We start from the raw sequence: 25,021 nt of genomic DNA on the forward strand, positions 1-25,021 counted from the left end.
ATAAGAGTGATAACTTCCAGAAGGACATTAGCCATCAGAAGCCAAAGGAGGAGCATATGCCCCAGAAGCCAATGAAAAGGTGAGCCCAAGGCATTAGTAGAGGATGCTTTGTACACTTAGAAGGAGACAGGCCAGGATGGGGAGGGGAGAGTGACGGTGCATGTCACGTCCATTCTGAACACCTTGCCATCTGCTGGCTTTATCTTCCTTCCCTTAAGAAAAATGGTCCTGATAAGTTTTCCCTCTTTAACATTCTACCCTTAGGTGGACCCCCACAGGGCTGCCACAGAGACACTCTCTTAACTACTACACTGATAAGGCTACCAGATAGAGCAGATAAAAATCCAGGATACCCAGTTACATTTGGCACATACTTATACTAAAAAAAATTATTTGTTGTTTATCTGAAATTCAAATGTTACTGTGTGTTCTTCATTTTATCTGGCAACCTTATATACACTGACCCTACAAACAAGTACTGTTATTATCATTTTAAAGATGAGGGTATGGGTAGTCAGTTAACCTGAACAAGTTGATGCAGCTGCTAAGTAGTAGTGAAGCTGTGCACTCAGGCAGCCCGACTCCTGAACGTGCTCACTCAGCTGCCTCAGTAGAGCCTTGACTGGCTCCACACCATTCAACAGTGAGGCGGGCCATATCTTATGTATCTCAAAGGAGTGAATTCCCTGCCATTTATTTTTTATCCTCAAACAATTGAGGACTACCTCGGACCAGTGTTCGGTTCCTGCTTGGAAATCTACAAGGCAAAAGAGATGGGCTTGTGAGCTGACTTGGTGGAGGAACAAAGGGGAATTGCTGTTGTGCGGGGACCAGAGTTTGTCAGGTAAAGGATGTGTGATGTTTCCCATGGACTAGTTGTGGGCCATTGGTAAGCAGCTACCTGTCCTGTTTTACCTGGGACAGTCTCAGGTTATGTCTGTTTTCTTGAAGTCCCATCTTGTTTAACGCTGATCCTCAAGTTTTCTTTTCTTTTATTGTGGTAAAATATATCTAACATAAAATTTGCCATTTTAACTGTTTTTAAGTGTACAATTCAGTGCATGAATTACATTCACAATGTTGTGCAACCATCACCACCATCCATTACCAAAACTTCTTCATCATCCCCAACCGAAGGGAATTTTCATTTTTAACAAGATATTAAGATATATCATATTAATCATTTCATTAAAACAAACTGGATGGATTTAGTGTATCTCCATTTGGTACTTGTAGTTTCTACCATGATCTTATTTAGTGGTGTGTGAGATACACCACTAAATAAAGTGGGTACACTTTAATATGTGGTTAAATTCAGAAGCTTCCTAGCAATCTCTCTCTTTCCCTGTTGTCCAATGTAACCAATGCCTCTTTTTCAAGGTCAGCATGCAGGGCGTTTGCTGATAAAATGAAATACAGTCTTGGATGGTGGTCGGAGAAATATTGATGCTGTGGATCCTGTTGCCTCTTGGTGGACCCACCAAGGGTGCCATTGGCCTGTACCAATAGCCTACGCTGTGGTCTGTAAAATGTTCAAAGGCTACCAGCTGATGCAGACAGTGAGAAATATGGGAAAATGTAAGTTGGGTGTACTAGTTTGCTAGCTGCTGGAATACAACACACTGGAGACAGATAGGCTGCAACACACCAGAGATGGATTGGCTTTTAATAAAAGGGGATTTATTTAGTTAGTTCTTCAGAGGAAAGTAGCTAGCTAACTTTCAACTGATGTTCTTTCTTATGTGGAAAGGCACAGGGTGATCTCTGCTGGACCTCTCTCCAGGCCTCTGGGTTCCAACAACTTTCCCAGGGGTGATTTCTTTCTGCATCTCCAAAGACCTGGGTTGAGCTGCAAGTGCTGAGATGAGGTATGCTGAGCTGCTTGGGCTGTGCTATGTAGCGCTCTCTCATTTAAGCACCAGTCAATTAAGTCAAACATCATTCATTGCAGCAGGCACGCCTCCTAGCCTACTGCAGATGTAATCAGCAACAGATGAGGTTCACGTACCATTGGCTCATGTCCACAGCAACAGAACTAGGTGCCTTCACCTGGCCAAGTTGAAACTGACTCTAACTACCGCAGGTGTGTGTAAAATATGGGGGGGGGGAATAGTAGCTGAGCAGTCTTACCCTAGAGCATATAGAGAGAGGTCTGAGTGTTCTGGCTACAGTGATACTGTCATTTATCATTTGGTGAACTCTACTGCTATTCACTTATTGTATTGTTTGGTAATACCTTTTAAATCTTTTAATAACCCCTTCCAGCAGAAATGAGCTTAACAACATTTGCATGCATATTTATTAAAACTTCAGGGCAATCTATACTTGTTATTTGTGGTAGTTATGATCTCTGAAGTTGCTGCAAAAACTAAATTAACGAAGGCTCAATCATTGCTTCTTTGGGAAAGACAAGGTTAGTTTCTGTGAAATTCTGTAACATTTTCAGCAACCAGTCAATACATAACCTTGGTTCTGTTTAAAGACACCATATTTAATAATCAAAAAGTATTGGCAAAGTCTTTTGAGGGATGAAAGAAAAAATATGAAACTATTAAACTTTACCACTGGGGAAAACCCTGATACTTGTCTCAAATATTAAGGACACTCAAATCAATAGGCCAAGCCCTTGATCTTGAGGCTTGCTCTTGTGAAGATTATGTATGTAGTGGGGAAGCTTAGCCTGCCTGTAGGTATGCCTAAGAGTTACTTCTGGAGGACCTCTTTTGTTGCTCAGATGTGGCCTCTTTCTCTCTAAGCCCAAGTCTGCAAGTGAAATCATTGCCCTCCCCCCTACATGGGGCATGACAACCAGGGGTGAAAGTCTCCCTGGCAACATGGGAGATGACTTGGCCCTGCACTGTAGGATCAACAATGCCATCCTGACCAAAAGGGGGAAAAGAAATGTAACAAATAAGGTATCATTGGCTAAGAAAGTTCAGATAGAGTTGAGAGACTACTCTGGAGGTCACTTTTATGCAAGCTTCAGTTAGACATTGCTGCCTATCATAGCTTGCCAAACCCCAACCAAAACCATTCCTGCCAATCCTAAAGAACACCTAGGGCATTATATAAAATTCTGCAAAGGTTCCATGCACCAGTGTAACTTTCCAGAAACCTACAACCTCCAAATGGGTCCCTGGACCAGATAAGTCCTGAAATGCAGAGGGGCCAGCCTCTCCAGAACATCAACTAGTTCCATCCTCCTATTCCACATTATTGACAACCCCTTCCAACATAGAAAGTTAGAATGGGCATAGCCCAAATACCCCTAAAGAGTGAGAGAAAGATCAAAGGTGATGGTGGAGTTATACAGAGAAGGTAGGGATTAACAAATGAGCATATTTGCTGAATCATTATATTGATATTTCTTTTAGTCTCCTGTATTTTAGAGCAGCTAGAAGTAAAAGCTTAAAATTATAGAATTGTAACCTATACCAAACTCTGAAATCTGTTCTACACCTAATGTGGTGATGTGCTTTGAAATTTATTGCTTTTTTGTATATACGTCATTTTTCACAAAAAGTCAATTGTGATGATAAATTCACAGCTATATGATGATATTATGAACCACTGATTGTACACTTTGGATGATTACATGGTATGTGAATATATAATTGTGTTAGTTTGCAAGCTGCTGGACTGCAATATACCAGAACTGGAATGGCTTTTTAAAAAGTTTCAACTTTACAGTTCTAAGGAAGTGAAAGTGTCTAAATTAGGGCACCAACAAGAGGTTACCTTCACTCAAGAAAGGCTGACACTGTGTAGAACATCTCTGTCAGCTGGGAAGTCACATGGCTGGCATCTGCTGTTCCCTTGCTCCTGGGTGCCACTGCTTTCAGTCTCTGTGTGGGGGTTCTTTATTTTGCTTCTCTGAGGCTGTCTTTCATTTCTTGGCTTCCCTTGAATCTCTCCAGGTTCTGGCTTGTTTAACATCCCATGGGAAGGCATATGGCAATGTCTGCTCGGTTCCAAGCATCTTCAAAAATTCGTGTCTCTGCTCTCTCTGTCGTTTCTGTCAGCTCTGACACTCTCCAAAATGTTTCCTCTTTTAAAGGATTCCAGTAAACTAATCAAGACCCACCTGGAATGGGTGGAGTCACATCTCCATCCAATCAAAAGTCACACCAACAATTGGGTGAGTCACATCTCCTTGGAGACAATCTAATCAAAAGCTTCCACATACAGTATTGAATCAGGATTAAAACATGGCTTTTCTAGGGTATATAATACTTTCAAATTGGCACAATAAAATATATCAATAAAAATAAATATATATATTTTAAAAGATACCTTATTTAATATGCATTGTTGATTCGCTGACATTGAAATGGCCTAAAGCATGCCTGAATGAAACATATCCAATACACATATTTTCTCTGTAAGGCACACCACAGCCTTCTTGTGCTTAGAATGCTGCATGGCACTTTAGCAGTATGCTTGAGGACCATATTAAACTGAAATCACTACCAATAAGCACAAAAATGGAAAAATGTGGCACTAAATATACTGTGAAAAAGACACTAGTTTTACAGCATAAGGGATAAAACAAGAAGGCAGCGGATGGCCTTATTTGATCTCAGCTGGGAATGGGTGCGACAGGTGAGTAAAATTTTTCACCACTCTGTGCATGTCCGTGCATGAACTCCAAATTGCCATGAGTATTGATTTTTGAGTTACAAATAAAATTTAATGAGTGGGCAAATTCACAAATGTGGAATCTAAAATAATGAGGATTGACTGCACCATGTTTCTGTTTCTTGAGAAGGTTGATGAGGATACGTACCTGGGACATGTCTACAAACATTTATAAATACGCAACAGGGGCCAAGAACATCCACATGTACTTCAAAAGGTAGCGCTTCCTTTTAGGAGACTGTGCCCAAAGAGGATGATTCACACATGCGCTGAGGAAGAACACATTTACACTCACTCTGTGAAACATGACTTTTCATATGTATCAAATGGTCTTTAAAATTAATCTTGCTCATTTTCGATTCCAGGTTTTCTCATGCATGGACAAGAGAAATGATAACTGTTATTTTGTTGGCTTCACTGGCCAAAGAACAGGGAAAGGGATGCCAATTTGAAGTCATTGTCATCAGCTGTTTCAAGTAGAAGCTCAGTTAATTCCAACGGTAGTTTGCTTTTTTTACCCAGCCATTTCATGGATTCAAAATAAAGATGTAGGAAGTTCATTCTGCCAAAGGTGAAACATCTGATATCATTGTGAATGCTATTGTAAATTTAGTTTAAATGTCCAGCAGTCAAAATTGAAGTGTTTTCCTAGTCTGAAAACAAATAAATGTTTTGATATATATTTAACATATATATAACATAGCTTCATGATAGAAACAATGTTTTTATTAAATTAAACCATCAATATAAATGATTTGACTGGGGCTGTGATGCACATATTACTTCCAGTTCAGCCTAACCAGCCATGACTTTCTACCAATTGAAGTGGAAGCTGCAGTTGTGATAAGTTACAAATATTTTTATACATACTCAGAGTAACTATGAAAGAGCTAAACTAATATTTAAAAAAATACTTCAGCATGATACTGCATGCTTTCTTTTTCTGCTCCAAGTCATTAATTAGATTCTAGAAATGTTTGAGTCTTTAGAAACTATTCTGTAAATCAATCCAAGTCTTATAGTCGTACCAAACTTTTTTTTAAAGTGAGTTCTCTACATTTTGGTTAAGAAATCAGTTGGGAATCTTCAGTCCAAGTATTTAATGAACGAGGAGCTAAAATAAAACTTCAGCTTTTGAAAATTTTACATTGTAATGATTGAAAGCAAAGCTTGCATGCAGGAAGGTGTGGAAATTTATCCCTACAAAAGGCAAGGGAGGAACTGAACACATTCAAGGAATGAGTATACATGTGGTACCATCTACAGCTGTGCTTTAGAAAATCTTGATTTGAGATTCTGATGGAGCTGCTATTTTTAATGGGATCAGTATATATTCTGTACCACAATAGAATAAAATTGTGAAAAGATCTACAATCTAAATTTGGCAAAACATTAAAAAGAATCATACATAGCAATCTCTTATTTGATGCTTTTTTATCTTAAAACAATATCTAGGAAAGAAAGTTACTTTGAAAGGAGGCAAAAGAAGTGTCTGTGAAAATGGTCGGGCTGAAATATTTATGTTTTCTTATGAATAAAACTAAAAATGAGAATATCTTCCATTTAGCAGATTTTTCCTTGAGTTTACTAAGTACATCAGCACTTGTAAAAAAATATTTTCTCAATTAGAAATATTATGGTCTGTAGAAAAGAGTCTGGAAAGTGTCAACAATTTCAAATTTAATAACCATTAAAGGCAACTCTGAAGAAGACTTCAGATCACTTTATAAAAATCTAAATATAATGAGCCCAAACTGTAAAACCCAAACAAAGCACATTCTTCAGAAAATTACCAGTGACAGAGTATTAGAATCAGATATAGTACACAACGGATGAATATACTAGGTTGTGTTACTAAAAATATTCTGCATATATATATATATATATATATATATTTTATTTTTTATTTTTTCACATGGTCAGGCACTGGGAATTGAACCTGGGTCTCCGGAATGGCAGGCAAGAACTCTGCCTACTGAACCACAGCGGCTTGCCCTGCTTATATATTTTTTAATGTTCAAATAAACAATATAAGTACTTTTAAAATTTTGCTCCAACCTACACAGACATACATTATTTTTAGTTTGAGAAATAATTTTAGTTTTATATATAGTTTTTGAATAGGAATAGTTTATGGTTCACCAATTTAATAAAAACCAATTTGTTGATCAATATTCAAATATTTCTATATAATTTCAATGATTTTTAGTTTCCCCTTGCCCCATGGGAGAGAGGAAAGATTGGAGTAATTTAAATACTACTCAAGAAAACCACTAGGAAAGTCTATGGGTCTCAACAGGGACTGTTTGCAATGAATTGGCTGCAGAAAAACCCAGGGCTATGGGTGGTGGGTGGGGGGTGGGGGGGGGTGGGGGAGTGGGCAGCTGGTGGAGGAATAGAATGCATTGCCCTCATCAAGGTGTTTGCAACTTGCAGCGCTCCACAAGAGCCCCTGAAGGAGAGTGGAAAGTACTCGTGTGAGAAATGTTGTGAAATTCCTCCCAGGTTCAGAGAGCTTGAAGCCATTTCCCAATACTGTGTCATGTAGCAAATCTGCTCCATTTTCCCTGCTTTCCCTTCCCACACTCTAACCCAGAGGGGCCAGAAACCAGAAACTGAAGTTAGCAAACTAGGGAGAAGAAGGGAGGTGGAGAAGAAGGTCCACAGCCTCCCCTCCCTGACCATGGCAGAAGGAGGGAGCAGAAGTCTTACCTTTGAATCAAGATGGAAATGTTGATTGCTCTGGATATTTGAATTTCTGAATATGTGCAAAGAAAGTTACTGTAGGATTTTTCAAACCCAATGAGTGAGGAAAATTCAAGGGGCTGCCCCAAATGTTCATCCAGGAGCACGGGAGGTGTACCACTTTGAAAGCTATTAAGTATCCCAGAAAAGCCATGTTCTTTAACTCTCATTCAATATTGCTAGGTGGGACCTTTTTGGATGTTTCCATGTAGATGTGACCCGCCCAGTTGCGGGTGGTAACTTTTGATTAGATGGTTTCCATGGAGATGCATCTCCACGCATCCAAGTTAGGATTGCTTACTGGAACCTTTTAAGAGGGAACCATTTCGGGAAAGGCTTTAGAGCCACCAGAACCAACAGAGCCCACAGAATGGACAGAGCCCCAGAGAAGCCGATGAAGATTCTTGGAGAGAAAGCTAGCAGAGTTGCCATGTGCCTTTCCAGCTGAGAGAGAAAGCCTGAAACTCTTCGGCCGTCTTGAGCCAAGGTATACTTTCCGTGGATGCCTTAATTTGGACACTTTTATAGCCTTACCTTAGTCGGGACATTTTCACAGCCTTAGAACTGTAAACTTGCAACTTGATAAATTCCTCTTTTTAAAAGCCGTTTCAGTTCTGATATATCTCGTTCTGGAAGCTTGCAGACTTATACAGGAGGGCTCCCCCTACTGGGCAGGTTTAAAGGACAATGCCAGACAAAAAACATTTTTATAAAAATTGTGCCCCATAAATTCTGCACAGTATGTTTCGCTGAATAGGGTGGTATGCATAAAACCATGTAAACCATGCTTCCTGGGGGGAATTTAAAGAATTTTCAAGGGCAAATTTTTAATACAATTTTATTGAGTTATATTCCCATACCATACAATCCATCCAAAATACACCATCAGTGGATCCCAGTATCATCACATAGTTGTGTATCATCATCACAACCAATTTTAGGACATTTTTTCTGATTTCCAAGTAATAATAATGATTATATAAAATAAAAAGATAAAACAAAATCCAAAATATCTCATATCTCACATCCCCACCCCCCCTTATCGTTGACCCTTAGTACTGATGTGGAATATTTGTTACTGTTGATGAGAGAATATTAAGATATTGCTGTTAATTATAGCCCTTAGTTTGCAATAGTTGCATTTACTCCCAATTACCCCTCTATTATTAACTCTTTGTAATAGTGTTGTACATTTGTTCTAGTTCATAAGAGAACTTTTTTATATTTGTACTGTTAATCACAGTCATTGTTTACCAGAAGATTCACTGTTAAACATTCCCATGTTTTTACCTCTAGCTTTCTTTCTGGTAACATATTTGGCTCTAAACGACCCCCTTCAACCACATTCACTCACAATTCGGTACAATTAATTATACTCACAATGGTGTGCTGCCGTCACCTCTGTCCATTTCCAAACCTTTAAGTTAAACCTAGTTAAACATTCTGCACACATTAAGCAACTGCTCCCTATTCTGCAGCCACATTCTATCCCCTGGTAACCTATATTCTTGTTTTTATGTCTACGCCTTTACACATTATAATGTGTTCATAATAGTGTGATCATACAATATATGCCCTTTTGTGTCTGACATTTCACTCAACATAATGTCCTCAAGGTTCATCCATATTGTCATGTGCTTCCGAACGTTATTCCTTCTTATGGCCAGATAACATTCCATTGAATGTATTTACAATCTGTTTGTCTTTTATCTGTAGATAAATTTTGGATTGTTTCTATCTCTTGGCAACTGTGAATAATGCTGCTATGGGCATTGGTCTGTTCGCATCCCTGCTCTCAGATCTTCTGGGTATATCCCCAGTAGTGGGATTGGAGGGTTGTAAGGTAACACTATACTTAGTTTTCTGAGGAACCGCCAGACTATCTTCCACAGTGGCTGTACCATTTGATATTTCCACCATAAGTGAATAAGTGTTCCTATTTCTCCATATCCTCTCCAACACTTGTGTTTTCCTATTTGTTTAATAGCGGCCGTTCTAATAGTGTGAAATGATATGCCATTGTGGTTTTGATTTGCATTTCCCTAACAGTAAAGTTGAGTATCTTTTCATGTGCTTTTTAGCCATTTTTATTTCCTCTTTGGAAACATTTCTATTCATGTCTTTTGCCCATTTAAAAAATTGGGCTGTTCATCTTTTTATTGTTGAGTTGCATGATTTCTTTATATTTTCTGGATATCAAACCCTTATCAGATATGTGGTTTCCCTATATTTTCTCCCATTGAGTCAGCTACATTTTCACCCTTTTGTCAAAGTCTCAAGGGCAAATTTTGACTCTACTGGAATTTCACCTAATATGCTGACTTCAGAACATTAGCTCCACATACTCTGAACAGCATTAAAGAACTAGGCAGGTGGAAGCAATAGAGAAGGAAATACTCTGAGTGTGCTTCCCTGATTGCTGAATCTCATTAACAGGAGAGTTATGAATTCTGCAGGTGAAGTTCTGCAAATTTCTTCTGGGCTTCTTTGGACCCAGAATAAGCCATCACTCCCTGTTATCCTGACACTCTGCTCTTTGGCTTGTCCTAAATTGTCCTGTCTGTGAATCCTGACCACAAATCTCCCAGTTCCTGAAAAAGCATCTGTTTCCAGCAATCAAAGTGGCTGGACAGCACAGATTTTAAGAAGTCTGCTAACTTGGAAGAAGGCTCTTGCCCCAGAAGAGAAATGGCTGGCAGCTGGCAGGCATCCCAGGGTTCTACATTGGCTGTTGTGTGCCCAGGGGAAAGTAGGCAGACTATTTAAGAAGCTGGTACAGCCTAGTTTAAGCTTTAAAATGATAGATGGTGCTCACATTAGAAATATGCATTAAAATTAGAAATTACTAAACCAGCAAAGTAGGGAAGTGATAAGAATCCAAACTCCACTATTAACTCGGTGAACAAATGATTTGACCTATCCATGCTTCAGTCTTCTCATCTAGCATAGTTAGCCTTTTGATTTCACCAGGTGGTTGTGGGAATAAAATGATATAGAGACATATGGAAATGCTTTGAAAAGTACAAAGTGTAATTAAAAATGGAGGGGTTTTACCCAAGTTGATTTATGTGGGAACTTATTCAGAAACACATCTAGTGGGGAGACTGAGAGCTGTCAATACTTAGGGATAAGGTGGGTCAGCAGATGGCTCTCCAGCCAGGTCTGATGCTCGCGCAGTATCTGCAGATCTGTTTCGGCTGTGTAGAGTCCCCCTATTCTGAACTTGTCATTTGTTAGAAAGAGAAAACTAGCTAGACTGGGTAAATCTAAATAAGAAAAGTTCATCATCAAACCCTCATTATAATCAGCTTTGTTTTTCAGGATTAATAAATCCCAGGTCATAAAAATAATACTACGATAAAGAGATTTTACAATTTGGGTATTAATTAGTGCAAAGAACAAATAGAGGGTGTTTCATCTTTGTGTACCTCACGGGGAAGATGAAGGATTTGTATTTAAGTTGGCTTATTTGGAATTGAGAAAGTCTGATTTGTGCATTCCATTCTGTACCAAGAGATGACATTCAATTAAACTCAATAGATAGGGATTATATCAAGCTTTAAGGGTCCCAACAGGCTACCAAGTTGCGGATACAGAGGTGAATGAGATAGGATTCCTCAGCCTTAGGTAGCATATAGGTTCTTAGAGATTATTCCAGCTTTTGCACTAGAGTTTGAAAGGGATGAGTCGCCCAAAGCTGCAGACATATATACCCAACAAGCTTCAAAATTTATTCTGGCCAGGGATTCCCATGGAACTAGTACCCTAAGAGGTGGACACCAACATTTGAAACCATTCCTCTGAGTAGCTACAAAACCCTCCAGTTCCATAAGAATATCCTGAATCGGGAGTCTGGTATTTACATTGACAGTTGTTCATCACATTGGAAGGGCAGGCATCTGAAATTAGAATGTCCGAAGATCAGGAAAGCAGAAGATGACATTTTGTGTGCGTTCACAAGGCACCATGTTTTAAGATGCATGTTGTTTGAGGATTATTTTTTAAACCACCACCAAAACCCCAACCAATTTTCAGCCTGAGTACTCCCTATGATTTTGCTCCAAATACTGAACAGATGGGCTCTGAGTTTTCCATCTAAGCACAAGCAGCTTTACCCAGCTCAGAAATACAACATGCAGGACTCTCCTCAAAATGCAAGAATGCTGATTTTAAAGAATATTTCCCCAACGGTCACAAAATACCTGCCCTGAGCTGCCTGCAAAGCAGATTCCAGTCACTCCTCTGCTAGATGAGAGAGCAACCAACCCCCACAGATTCTGATGTAGTGTTTGTTTTCCAAACAGATTGTGAGTAGCTGAGGATTTGATTTTGTCATTCTAGTGAAGAAAACGAAGGTATCTCCTTTCGTTGTCCATTAGTGCTAAGAGTCATACAATTTCAGAGCTAGATGGCACTTCAGACTTGGTTCAATGTTCCTCTTTTTATATATGAGGAAAATGGATCATGGAAAGGCTAAATGTGTCCAATGACATCCAGCTTGATGACAGCAGAGCCAGGACTGGAATCTAGGGCTTCTCACATCCCACCAGGTTCTTTATCTCACTTCATCCTTTACAGAGGAGGCAACTGAGGCCTAGAAGGTGAGAAGACTCTCTTAGGGCTGTCACCTTTAGAGCACAATCCACCACCCAACAGGCTCCTCTTGCTGCATCTTGCAGAGAGATTGGAACCTCGTTTCTCAACACTGGATTCAGAAAGTTACCTGATGGAGAAGAGTCCAGAGAGAAGCACCAGGGTGTGGTCCATTTGGCAAGCTGAGTCTCACATGGACACATCCATAGTATGTTCCCCTGGATATTCCTAGGCTTCAATCTGATGTCCAAGTAATCCCCTCCTGACAGAACACCATTTCCTGATACTAAGAATAAAGAGTTTAACAAAACCCACTAAAATAATCCCAAAGCTCTTCCTGGATATCAAAAGCGATGATTCAAAAGTCCTAGGCATGTGCGTATTGCATTTCACCACTGCTATTCTCTTCTCTGGGATCCCGAGTTTGAGTGGGTTTTCTCCTGTCCACCAGATTTTTCCCTCTCACATCCCTCTCAAGGCCTCTCATTTCTGCAAGATCTAATTAAAACAGACTTGGCCATAAGGCAAACAGCATCTAGAAAACAAAGCCCAGTGGAAATGAGTAAGAAACTAAGAGCAGCTGTGAATGGGGTATAGTTGAGACCAGTCATTGGGCCGGCTCTGAAGGATAGGCGTAGGGCAAGGAAATGGAATGCCAAGTAGGAAACTGAGGCAGAACCCTAATCAAGTTATAGGAATGGGTTCACCATCCTGTGGATTGTCCAGCTTGTGCAGGAGTCTGCGGTCTGCAGATTTAATTTTCTAAGTCACCGACTTCATCCTTCCTGCCCCTCACTCTTTGCTTCATCTTCTCAGGCTCAAGCTACTGACCTCACTGCCCACCCTTCCTGTCCTTGCCTCACTTCACCCACCCAATCTCTTTCATGCTAGGTAATCTTTCATCTCTTTTTATTGGCTTCAGCTACTCACTGGGGACTCTCAGGATAATGTCACAGTCCCAGGACTTCTCTCAGGTTCAAGAGTAGGAACCCAACTGGAGTTAGAGGCTGGCTAAGACTCAGCCGTCTCAGCTCCCTAAAGTGAATCCTGAAACACACTGCACAGGCTTGTGACAACTGTCCAAATTTCAAAGCCATATGGTTTTACTTGTTGAATCAGGGATTGAGTGGGATGAGAGTTCAAGGTGGAAGGTCTAAGAAAGGATGAAGTTGAAATCTACACCAGGAACTGACTCCAAACCTTGGGTTTGTACTTCTCAAACTTCAAGTGAGCACCTGGATGTTGTCATCATTCAGATTCTGATACAGATCTGATATGGGGCCCGGAGTTCTGCATTTCTAACATGCTTCCAGGTGATACCAATGCTGTTAGTCTCTGTACTTTGAGTGTTAAGGCCCCATTGCATCAAATTAAGGGAGGGATATCCATTCTGTGATTTCAGGTGCTATTTTAGTTTATTAATGCTGCTGGAAATGCAATATACCAGGAATGGGTTGACTTTTATAAAGGGAATTTATTAAGTTACAAGTTTACAGTTCTAAGGCCATAAAAATGTCCAAATTAAAGCATCCAGACAAAAGTACCTGGAAAGACATGTGGTTGGAATCTGTTGGTCCTTAGGTTTCAGACAGCTTGGGGGTGAGGTGGGGGTTCATTTTCTTTCTGCATCTCCAAATGTCTCTGTGTTGGCTCTCAAGCTTTTTCCAAAATGGTTCACTCTTAAAGGATACCAGTAAGTGGGCTAAGACCCACCTTGAATGGTCAGAGACATTTCCATGGAAACCATTTAATCAAAGTGTCCTGTCCACAATTGGATGAGTCACATCTCTATGTAAACAACTTAATAAAAAAATCTCACTTAAACAATAAGTTCCCCCCCACACCTCCCCTTCCCTACCCTCGCACCCACCCATTCCCCTACCCACCCCCCCACCCCCAGGAATGGACTAGGAAAAAGAACATGGCTTTTCTGGGGGTACACAACAGCTTCAAAACAGCACAGGTACCATGGCAAGCAGGATTATTTCTGAGCAGCATAGGCTTCCAGTAACATCTGGTAGGTACCATTTGCTCCTCACCTGCATTCCATCAGGCTTGGATCTGTAGAACAGTAATTCTCAAGCTTTAGCCTTCATCAGAATCACCTGCAGGGCTGGTAAAACTCAGATTGCTGGGTCTGACCCCTGACTTCCTGATTCATTAGGTCTGGAATAGGGCTTAGGAATCTGCATTTCTAAGTTTCCAGGTGGTGTTGAAGCTGGGGACCAGATTTTGAGAACCACTGCTATAGAATAATCAAGTTACCACATGGGACCTACAATAGGGGTCAGACAGCCCTGGGTTTGAATTTGACTCTGCTCCTTGCTGGCCATATAATGTTGGGCAAGTCACTCCTATTTCCTGAGATCCAGTTTTCCCATCTACAAGTTGGTGGTAATGTACCTCACCCTGAAGGGTTGCTGAACAGATGAAAGATCATATTTGCCAGTGTCTTCAAATATGTTTGCCCTTAAGACAGACTTCCCAGCCTGGGCTTGATATTCTGTCTGCTGCTGTCACACCCACTAAAAAGTTGTTTTTGATCAATTAGTTGTTTTAGTTGCTTGGTTTCTCCTTTTCATGGAATTGAGTAAATTAACCAAATAAATAGCATATTTCTTTCCAGGACACTACTGTTTGATAATGAGGTCTAAAAATCCACATCAGAATCAGCCAGTGCAGCACTTCACAAATCACTTTGGGATCTTGTTCAAATGCAAATTTTTATATAGCAGATCTGGCTTGAGACTGAGAATTTGCATTTTTAATAAGCCCCAGTTAATACTGATGCTGGTGGCCCTAGGACCACACTTTGAGTAGCAAGGGTTCTAGAACAGTATTAATACATAGATTCCTTGGCCCTGTCCAGTCCTACCTCATAATTTCCTCAGGTGATTTTTTTTTTTCTTTAGGTACATGGTCTGGGAACCGAATTCCAGGTTTCCCGCATGGAAGGCGAGCATTCTAGCACTCATGAACCTAGGTGATTATTTTTTATTTTTATTTTTTTCAGGTGATTACTTTTTAAAACTAAGTTGATTGCCATCATCTTTTCCCTTTTAAATTTAAGCTATAGCCTGACCAAACAATGGGATACCAACATCACACAGCTAACCCTGCACCATTTCATGGGGATGTAGAGGAAAGTACCACGTATTATCTGTTCAATGTCAGACAAATCTTTTCACTTCATTTAACTCTTCTGAAATCGTCTGCTTATCTGTAAAATGGAAAAAAATAAAATCTGTCCCTTCGTGGGTCATTGTAAGCCTGGATCACCCAGTGGCTCCCAAAGCACTTAAGAAATTGTGTATTTGCAAATGCAAATGATTATTTTTTAAAATGGAAAAGCTTAGGGCAAAAATTTCTGCCTCAACTAATGAAAAACTAATTTTACATGGCCATTTGCAATAGGCACAATGGCAAGAATGGAGAGAGCAATGAAAACAGTAAAACATTTTAACGTTGGCCCTACCATAATCCAAACAAAACTTTAAAAACCTTTGCATTTTGACCATCACCAAAGAGAGCCAGTTGGGTAGGCACATCTTTCACTTAGAAGTTGGTTAAACTGTTGAATGTACATACAACAGCAGAGAGTAAACTGTAATAGCAAAAGCCTTCTTCAACTTAAAAGGACTTCAAAAATTAGGACTTCAAAAGTAAACAAGGGGCAGGCCACGGTGGCTCAGCAGGCAAGAATGCTTGCTTAGGACCCAGGTTCGATTCCCGGTGCCTGCCCATGTTAAAAAAACAAAAACAAAAACAAAATTAAATGAGTTGTTTGGAATGTAAATTTTACAACGTAATGAATGTTATATGGTTTGAGTTTCCCAAAAGTTAGCCCACAAGCATATTTACCTCTCAACCTAGCCAAAATCTAACAATAAAAAAATAACAGTAGGGTGGGCAGAGTTCTTGCCTGCCATGCTGGAGACCTGGGTTCGATTTCAGGTGCCTGTTCATGTTAAAAAAAAAATAGCAATGATTTGTAAAAAGCATAGTGGTTCACGAAGCATTTCTATGTACAATATCTAATTGGAAACCCTCTACTATCCTGTGAAGATGGGTTTTACTGCTTCTTCATTTTACAGAAGAGGAAATTAAGCTTAGGGAGGTTAAAGGAGCAGAGCTTGAATCTGATCTGCTGACTTCAAGACTGGTGCATTTTTATGGTCTTCTTGAATCAGTCCCAATGAGTAAAGTGCCAGGTATTCCATCCTGGATCACCAGGTACACACCTGTTCCTGCATCCACATGATCTGGAGATCTGTGCATGGAGTATTCAACTGTACAGGGTCAAGGGCAGAAGAGTCCGCCAGGAGAGAGAAACTGCCTTAGAAGTTGTGGATGGATTCCTTTTGTCCCTTGGGCTCCTAGTTACACTTTCTTTAATTCCAAGGGGGCCTGTCTCATCTCTAGTTGGAAGCACAATAACCGACTCTAACTTAAGCATGAAAATAGTGTATTGCTTAGGATTAGTCCTGGCTACTAATGACTGAGACATGAAAGAATTCTGGCCTGTACAGCACGAAGACTGTTTTTCCCTCTCACTTAATGTCTGGAGGTAGGAAATATAGGGTTAACTTCACAAACTTCTTAGGGGCTCTTCTCTCTTCCTCTCTACCATCCTTAGTGCTGGTTTCCATAGTCAAGTTCACTTTATGTCTGCAAGATAGTCACTGTAGCTCCAGCCATCATGGCAGTATTCCAAGTATAAAAAAGGAGAAAGGAAGAAGGGATAGGAAAGTAGATCTCCCAGCTGAGTTACCACCTTTAAAGATGGTTTCCTGAAGCCCCATGCAATGATTTCTGCTTACATCTCATTAGCTACTCTTATCTGCAAGGAATCTGGGAAATGTATCTCTCTCTCTCTCTTTCCCACTATACACACACACACACATATACACACAAACACACATATATGTGTATATAGATATATGCGCTGAGTACATTTATGTGTCCAATAAGTGGCATGTTCTGAAACTAAGAAAGAAAGGAGACTGAGCACTGGCATCTCTGTCTTGTCGGGATTCTGTAGCTCATGGAACTGAAGGACAAGGACTAGAGCTAATCTGAACATATCAGGAATCTACAGAGGGTCTCTTTAGGAGGTTGTTGTGGGATAACTTGGCTCTACTATCTTCAATCCCTGTGAATGGCCACTCATGTTTCAAATTTCCAGGAGAATTTATGTTTAACTTTCTGGCCCATGTGAGTGGTCAGGAAAGTGGGGTTCCACAAGTGGCCCCCGTCAGTCATATGGAGTGGGATAGGGCACTTCCCCAGAGGAAGGTGTATTAGTTTGCAAGCTGCCAGAATGCAATATACCAGAAATGGAACAGCTTTTAAAAAGGGGAATTCATTAAGTTGCAAGTTTATAGTTCTAAGGCCATGAAAATGTCCAAATTATGGCTAGGGTATAAAAATGTCCAAATTAAGGCATCCACAGAAAGATACCTTGGTTCAAGAAGGCTGATGATGTTCAGGGTTTCTCTCTCAGCTGGGAGGGCACATGGCAACATCTGCTAGCTTTCTCTCTAGGAGTCTTCAATGGCTTCCCCAGGGCTCTGCCTGTTCTGTTGGCTCTGTCTGTTCTGGTGGCTCTAAGGCTTTTTCCAAAATGGTTCCCTCTGAAAGCAAACCCACCTTGAGTGGGTGAAGACACATCTCCATCAAAACCATCTAATGAAAAGTTGCCTCCCACAATCGGGTGGGTCACATCTCCATGGAAATAGTCAGAAAGCTCCCACCCAGCAATACTGATGAGGATAAGAGAACTTAGCTTTTCTAGGGTACACAAACAGAATCAAACTGGCACTTGAATATTTTCTGGGCAGAAAATATAACAGGTAATTTTCAGGATTCGTTTGTTGTCCCATTTTGTTCTCCCATCCCCAGTCCCAGACTCTTCCTCTGGCTAAACAGGGGTCATGGGGAGCATGGAGTGAAAAGAGCAGGGCTTTTGAGCTCGACGTACCTGGGTTTAAATCATGGTCCTGCTGCTTGCTGGCTCTGTGACTTTGGTCCCTTTACTTTCTCTAAGCCTCTGTTTCCTCAAATGCAGAGTGAGGAACATACGGCCCAAGTACCTCACAGTTGGTTATAGGGATTGAGATGAGAAAGGAATCACAGTGGCCTGAATTTATTAAACTCAGTAAGAATAAGGCCATTTACAAATTTCACTGATTCTCAATGACATGGTGTTTTGGTTTACTAAAACTGTTGGAATGCAATATGCCAGAAATTGATTGTCTTTTACAAAGAGGATTTGTTAAGTTACATGTTACGATTCTGAGGCTGTGAAAATGTCCAAATTAAGGCACCAACAAGAGGATACTTATTGGAGGAAAGGCTGTTGGCATCCAGGGTTCCTCTGTTACATGAAAAGGCAGATGGCGATGTCTGATTCTTCTTCTCTTCAAAATGTCTCTGTGAATGTTTTTTCTCTCTCTTAGTTTCTCTCAGCTCTGAGCTCTCTCCAAAATGTCTTCCCCTTAAAGGATTCTAGCAAGCAGATTAAGACCCACCCTGAATGGGTAGGGTCACATCTCCATGGAAACAATTTAATTGAAAGATCCCACCCCACAATAAATCTGCCCCCACCCTCAAGATTGGATTAAAAGAACATAGGCTTTTCTGGGGGTACACAACAGATTCAAACCATCATACACGGGAACTCCCACTTCCCCTGCCCCAAGTATTTATAGGGTGTTTAGGGGATGCCTTACACCTGTGCTTACCAACAAGCCTCCTATCTTCATACACTGGTGCTGCCCTGATGTTGGCTTTCACTGAGCCCTGGAGTCCTTAGAATGTCAAGGCTGAGTTATGGTCTAGGAAAGTTGTAGCGAAAAGGCTCTTTCCCCCATTTATGCTACTCACAGTGGAAGAGACTTCCAACTTGGCACTCTTTAGGCCCCTACTTGCAGCCTTCTATCTACATGAGCTAAAGACCTTCATTCCTTGGGATGGGGCCTGGGACAGATCTGAGATTAGGCTTCCTTGCTGGGTTACCATGACTGAAGCTGCCCTTTGCCTATCCAGAAACCCATTTTCTCCTTTCTCCTTAGGAAATTAATCCTGATTTCCAGTTGGGTCCCTTGTCACCTTGAGTTAAAGACAATATTTCTCAGCCTCCCATGAAGCTTGGTATGTCCATAAGACAGTTCTGGTCAATAGAATATCAACCAATGTGCTGAGTGAACTTCTAGGAAAGCTGATGCAACTGCAGGGGTATCCCTTTTTTCCCTCCTTCCTCTTTTTTTTTCAGTCAACAGCCTGAGTTGTGATGGCTGGAGCTCCAATAGCCATGTTAGACATGAGGAGAGCTTGTGAATGAAATCTATGTCCTTGGACAGTAGAGCAGAAAGATTGAAGTATGGGTCTCTAATGATGCTGCAGAATTGCCATATCAGTACTGGACTGCCAGCCTCTGGACCTCTTCTGCATGAAAGAAAAAAAGCTTCAATTTTGTTCAAACAATTTTGTTTCCCTTGGGATGAGATCTCTCCCAGAAGGTCCCTCAGTCCTTATGCACTGGTATTCCAGACATGTCCAGACATACCTGAATCCCACGTAGAATCAAATGGGGCCCCCCATGACATATGAAAAGTTCTTGACTTGTAGAATGTATTTAAAATGTTGTAGCTATTATAATACATGGTCTGGCAGAGTTCCTAGGACACAGGGATCCATATAAACTAGTCCACAACCTTTCTTTCCTTTAAATGCATAGGTAGTCAACTAGTCCTTCTATCTATAGGGGCTGTGACCCAGAGAGTTGAGTCAGGGCTAGGGAAATCTACATAAGCAGCTGTGAACTGACTTGTGCCCTCAAGGTCAGTTTCCATCTCTTGCTCCTCCTTTAGGACCCTGTTGGGCTAGACCCAAGCTCAGTGGAGCCACCACCATCAGTCATCAGTGCTTCTTGCCCAAGCCATGGAGATTTCCCAAAGGAAGAAGATGGTGCTCCTCTCCTCAGTGGCGTTACTGCCAAAAGAGGGCTAATAATACCAAATAATTTGGGTTAGGGCTGGGAGGGTATCAAAAACACCACACCAACTTGAATTATCTGCTCCAACAATCCATTACATCTCTCTGAAGTCTGGCTCATCCCAAATAGCCCACAGGTTTCCTGAGTTACCTACCTTTGAACTCTGGACTCAGGGAGACCTCCCCCCAACACTTTACTGACCCAAATCCAGGGTCAAACTGTTGAGGCAGAGCTGCTTCATCATTATTAGGCTTATGGGTGGTTGGAATGACTTTTATTGCTTTGATATATATTTTTAAAGCAGGAAACCAGATCTCAGTCGAGTATAGAAATCAGCTCATTAAATGAACTTGAACTAAGGAAAGGGAGATTTAAAAACATTACCAAAGACGATGCAAATGTACTAAGAAATGATGAATATGCAACTATGTGATGATATTAAGAATTACTGATTGTATATGTAGAATGGAATGATATCTAAATGTTTTGTTTGTTAATTTTTTTTAATTAATAAAAAAAGTTAAAAAAAAAAAAAAACATTACCAAAGAGATAGATTGAATGGGGCTGAGTCAAGAGATGGCTTCCTTCCCTGTCTCTGCTAAATGCTGGGGCCAGCAGAAAGTGTTCTTCTCTCAGCCTGGTCCTGCAGGGCTGAGGAGTCACCATACCCCTTATCTACCCCCGTCTCCCTCTCCTTCTTTGCCCCAGGCTTTGCCAAGGTGTCTAAGTTTTATTTTTTACTGAAGGTTTCTGAGAAATGGTAGTTCAGGTGACTCCAGTGAGCCTCTAGTGGTCTTGAGTCTCTGCGGTCCTTCTTCCTTCCTGGAGTCTTCAGAGTTAAGGTCTGGGAGGATCTTTCCTCTGTGGGGTCCCAAAGACAGTGGCTCTAGAAGGGAGACCCAAACCAGTATTCCTAAGGAAGTTGTTCCTAAGGTTGTTTCTTATCCTTTCCTTCCCAAGGTGCTTGCACTGAAATAGACACATTTCTCCTGACTCTATAAGCCCAGATCTCATTCCTCCAAGTGTGTGGCAGGTAGACTGAAGCACTGAGAGAGAAGATTTCCTGGTGGTAACTCAATCATAGTTCCTAAAGCTGGCTTGGGAAGAATATAGAGTAATCCACCCCTCTTGGAAATGTCTCTCATATTCAACTGCACACACACACTGTATAAACGTAAAAATCAAATGTTAACTTAGAGGACAGAACCTGAGGGTATCTTGTACCAAAGTCCAAGAGGCTTGCAGGTTTCCTTTGTTATACATAGTACTTATCAGGTTAGAGTTATTTTTACTGCATCTAGCTCTCCATTCAAATTTCAATGCAAATCCAATTTAAATTATAACATCTCTCTGAAACTGTGATAGTGAGAAGATATTTAGTGTTTCTAATAGATAAGATATGATAAACAGAATATAATTTTAAGATATTTTTTATTACCAATTTATAATGGGTAAGCTGTTACTGCTGTGTATTAGTTTCCTAATGCTTCACAACAAATTACCCATAAAACATGATGGATTAAAGCAACATTTATTATCTCAGAATTTCTATGGGTCAGGAATGCAGGAGTGGCTTAGCTGAGGACATCTGGCTTAAGGTCTCCCATGAGATCACAGTCAAGTGGCCAGCCAGGGCTTATATGAAGGCTCGACTGAGGTCGGTAATCTGCTGCCCAACTCACTTTTCCATGGTTGTGGGATCTTGGTCCCTCGCTGTGTGGGCCTCTCCATAGGGATACCTCATCACATGACATCTGGCTTTCCCCAGACTCAGTAATCTGAGGAAGAGTGCCCAAGACAGAAGCTACAGCCTTTTTATAACAGAATCTCAGAAAGTGGCATCACATTACTTATGCCTTATTCTATTTGTTAGAAGCGAGTCACTAGATCCAGCCTAGAGTTGAGGGGAGGGGACTACACCTTCTGTGAAAACCAGAAGGTGGGGATTGTGGGAGCCATCTCAAAGACTGCCTTCTATAGTTTCTACTTTTTTTAATTTTTAAAGCATCACAAATATTTCAGAGATTTCTTTGGCTTATTCATCACCTTGGTGTCTATATAACTATTTTTGTTTTAAAATTGGAAGCTCCTCAACCACAAGCCCTTTCAACAAGGGGGTTTTCAGGAACATAACTCTTGGTATTGGAGAGAGAATTCTATTCTGCAGTTATAGAGTCATCTTCCATGGTTTGAGGATAGATGTTCTCCAAAGTGAATTTTCCAGACAATTGAGTGTTTTTCCCTTTTAGCACTCAAGTTTTTTCAGTAGTGTACAGGACGCCCATGTTATCCTGGGGATTCCCAAAACCATTGAGAACATCTACATGACGAAGAAAAGGTAAGTACCTGTGACTGGATATCCTAGGAATTACAGTTCCGTGGTGTGTCATCTGTTTCTTGTAAACATTCTCCCTCACTGAGCTAAATATCTTCCTGTTTTGCTAAAATAATCTCTCGTCCTTGATTAATGATACTTGTGCTAGTTAGAGAAATTGCTGAAATAGCTTCAAGAATTGATTTTTCTTGTTTCTGAAAAACTTAATTATGCCCTAGCTATGACTACCATTTAATTAAACACTTCATTTTTTCAGTTACTCCAAATATCTATTTCCTGTAAAACAGTCATCAATTTCTCAGTCATCTCCATTTCTCTTTACTTCTGTTGCTTTAGAAATTGGTTTTCTTTGTGCTCTTTTCCATTTCACAGTTTATACTTTGAGGCAGGCAGCCTGGTGGTTGAGAAGGTGGGCTCTGTAGCTGTACAGCTTTAGGCTCCTCTACTTATTTGATGTGTGGACCTAAGCAAGTCACATAACCTCTCTGGCTTCATTTTCCTCATCTGCAAAATGGGGCTTTTTAAGGACCCTACCTTGTAGGGTGGCTATGAAGAGTTAGTGGAATGATCTGTGTAAGGCTCCTAAGGAAAATACCTGGAATACTCTGTTTGAAATTTTGCAGCCACTGATATACAGTCAGCACCCAATTAATGTTAGATGTTATGATACCAGTTAAAAGGCACAATACACATCATCCACTGAGCCACACTGAGATGCCTCATGCATCTGGGGCATCAGAGGGACTGACTCTGTCCAAATTCTGTCCCAATTCAAGGACAAATCACTGCATGTCCTGACCTTCTGGGCTGCTCATGAGTAGGGTAGCCACCAAAGATCTACTCTTCTGGGTTCTTCCTGCAACTGCAAAGGGAAAGCCAAGAGATGGAAGTGACTTTTCTTTTCTGATGCTACTTCATCATGCAGAATCTCCCAGTCACCACTCCTCAAGGCTGAGACACAGGTGCACCCTCACGAGTCATGGGGAGGTTAGTCCTTGAACAAAATGGTCTGGTCACTGGTGTGTTTTGAATTTTATGTTTGCATTTCATAGCTTCCTGCCTTCTCCTTTATGGCCAACTGGTATTTGTTGTTACTGTCAGTGTGCCTGTTTCCAGTGGCTCCCTTCCCTTGCCTTCTAATTTCTTTCTTCCATGGGCTGGGGAAACTGAAAGCAAAATTTATTCAAATTTTCTGTTAAAGTCCAGGCTTTGAGTGTGGGCCATGAGCCATTTTAGGCTGTGTACTCTGGTGGAGACAACTCAGAGAGCCAGGATATTAACCTGGTCTCAGATTTAAAAAAAAATTTTTTTAAATAAGTATCATACAGTAAAATTGACTTTTTTCCTTTTGCATGGATTCTCTAAATTTTAACACATGTATAGATTTGTGTAACCACCACCACAAACAGGATACAGAACAGACTCATTGACATCCCCAAAGTTCTCCCTTTATAGACACATTCTTTCTCCACTCATAAGCCCTGGCAACCACTGATCTCTTCTCCATCACTACGGTTTTGACTTTTCAAGAACGTGTCTCTACGTGGGACATGATTCCCTGGGGTGTAAACCTTCCTGGCAGTGTGGGACTGAAATCCTAGAATGACCTGGGGACTCAGCACCAAGGGATTGAGAAAAACTTCTTGACTGAAAGGGGGAAGAGAGAAATGAGACAAAATAAAGTATCAGTGGCTGCAAAATTTCAAACAGAGTTGAGAGATTATCCTGGAAGTTATTCTTACGCATTATCCAGATATCCCCTTTTTAATTTAAGGTGTAGTGGCTAGAGGGAAGTGCCTGAAACTGTAGAGCTGTGTTCCAGTAGCCATGTTTCTTGAAGATGATTGTATAATGATATAGCTTTCTCAATGTGACTATGTGATTGTGAAAACCTTGTGTCTGATGATCCTTTTATCTATGGTATGGACAGATGAGTCAAAAATATGGATAAAATAATAGGGGGAGCAAATGTTAAAATAAATTGAGTGGGTTGAAATACTAGTGATCAATGAAAGGGAGTAGTAAGGGGTATAGGACAAGAATAGGGGGAACAAAGGTTAAAATATATTGCGTAGGGTGGGCCAAGGTGGCTCAGCAGGTGGAGTTCTTGCCTGCCATGCTGGAGACCTGGGTTTGATTCCTGGCGCCTGCTGATGGAAAAATATATATAATTGAGTAGACGGAAATACTAGTGGTCAATGAGAGGGAGGGGTAAGGGAAAGGGTATGGTATATATGAGTTTTTCTTTTTCTTTTTATCTCTTTTTCTGGAGTGATGCAAATGTTCCAAGAAATGATCATGATGAATGTACAACCATGTGATGATATTGTGAGCCATTGATTAAACACCAAGTATGGAATGTTCATATGTTAAGAATGTTTGTGGTTGTATGTTGTTTTGTCAATAAAATTTTTTTAAAAGAAGTGTAAAAAAAAATTATTTGCATTTGAAAGATATCCCATTTCCCCTGCTACTGACTGGTTCTGGAAGGTCATGTGACCTTCTAATTCTACCAAAGAGACATGGAAGGGGTGTTATAGTTTGCAAAAGTTGACAAGATGCAATGTGCCAGAAATGGGTTGGCTTTTACAATGGGGATTTATTAACTTACAAGTTTACAGTTCTGAGGCCATGTAAATGTCCAAATCAAGGCATCAACAGTTGATACTTTATCCCTGAAGACTGGCTGCCAGCAATCCTCAGCTCTTCTGTC

This window comes from Tamandua tetradactyla, chromosome 12, assembly GCF_023851605.1.
Source record: "Tamandua tetradactyla isolate mTamTet1 chromosome 12, mTamTet1.pri, whole genome shotgun sequence".
In the NCBI taxonomy this organism is placed as follows: Eukaryota; Metazoa; Chordata; class Mammalia; order Pilosa; family Myrmecophagidae; genus Tamandua; species Tamandua tetradactyla.